Source organism: Pteropus vampyrus, unplaced genomic scaffold (genome assembly GCF_000151845.1).
Source record: "Pteropus vampyrus isolate Shadow unplaced genomic scaffold, Pvam_2.0 Scaffold9232, whole genome shotgun sequence".
NCBI classification, from domain to species: Eukaryota; Metazoa; Chordata; class Mammalia; order Chiroptera; family Pteropodidae; genus Pteropus; species Pteropus vampyrus.
In genome coordinates, this window is record NW_011898013.1 from 1,692 (window position 1) to 3,133 (window position 1,442).

The following is a 1,442-nucleotide window of genomic DNA, read 5'->3' on the forward strand; positions in this document are numbered from 1 at the left end:
TACATAGTCTTGGAAACTCCAGCCTGAGAATTTAGTATTAAAATTGGTCTCAGACCACAGTACCCTCCAGTACCTTGTGGGAGCAAATTGAACACCTCTCTAAAGGAAGTACCTCATCCAAGACAGGATGCCTACAAAGAAGCTTCATTTAACCTGAGCCTGCAAACCCAAAGCACAAAGGATACGTGGAAGCAATCCACATAGGCAAGGTCAGCTGGCAAAAATAAATAGCAGCAAAAAGTAAACAAATTATCTGGAAGAGAATATAAAATAACTCTACTTAATATGACTGAAGACATAAATGACAGTATTCAAAGAAAAGGTAAGACAATACGGGAAGAAAAAAATAAAAGGGAACTTTCAGAAGTGAAGTAATAGAATGTCTAGCAATGAAAAAGGAAATGATTGAATGGAAAAGATAGCAATTCAAACGATAGGATAAATAGCAGATTGAATGTTATTATCTATGTGAATTTTGAACTGGAAGATGGACCTGAGAAAAATTACCCAGAAGGTAACACAGATGTGAGAAAAGGAAGATAGGAGATATGAAAGATCGAAAGAAAAGACCCAAAATATGTCACATAGGAATTCTATAAGGAAAGACTAGAGAGAATTGAGGAGAGGCAACTTTTTATAAGATAATGCCTAATAATATTCTACAGTAGATGAAAGGCATGAATATTCAGATTCAGGAAGTACAGCAAGACCGTACCTAGACATGCAACAGTGAAAGTGAAAAACAAAACAGAGTTAATGAATAGATCATAAAAGCAACTGAGGAGAAAAGAAAAATTGCTTCTGAAAGAATTGCCACTATCTTAGCAGCAGTTTTCTTAAAGGCGACAACAGAATCAGAAGACATGCAGTAGTATTGTCAATATACTGAGAGAAAATAACTGTTAGCCTAGATTTCCATCTCTAGCTAGCTAATCTTTAACTCAAGTGTGAGTGCCAGCCAAAGACATAAGTAGTCTCATTCTGAGTTTCTTGGTAACAGACACTGGCTGAAAGCACCTTCTAAAGGTGTATTTTAGTAAGAAGGAAATTGAACCCAAAAGAGTGAATGTGATACAAAAAAAATTGACAAGCATGTAATTAATCAAAAAAGTTTTGATTAGTCTACGGCCATGCTACCCTGAACGAGCCTGATCTTGTCTGATCTCGGAAGCTAAGCAGAGTCGGGCCTGGTCAGTACTTGGATGGGAGACTACCTAGGAAGACCAGGTACTGTAGGTGTAAAAAATAAAAAATAAAAAAATAAGGGATCGCAAGATGACAAGGTCTTTGCAATCTGTGAGTTCAACCAAGGGTTGCCTCGCCTAATAAAGAAAGAAAGAAAGTTTTGATTGGTTAAAAAAGTTGATAAAATAATAACTGATTGTGACACATTTTGGTCATAAAACAAACAAGACAGAATTAAAATACCAGGCCACTCTCAG

At 36.3% G+C, this 1,442-nt stretch overlaps 1 pseudogene; it reads left to right on the plus strand.

Moving 5' to 3' along the window:
* Positions 1–1,120: 1,120 nt before the first annotated feature.
* LOC111734905 lies at positions 1,121–1,239 on the plus strand (annotated as a pseudogene).
* The last annotated feature ends 203 nt before the right edge of the window (positions 1,240–1,442 follow it).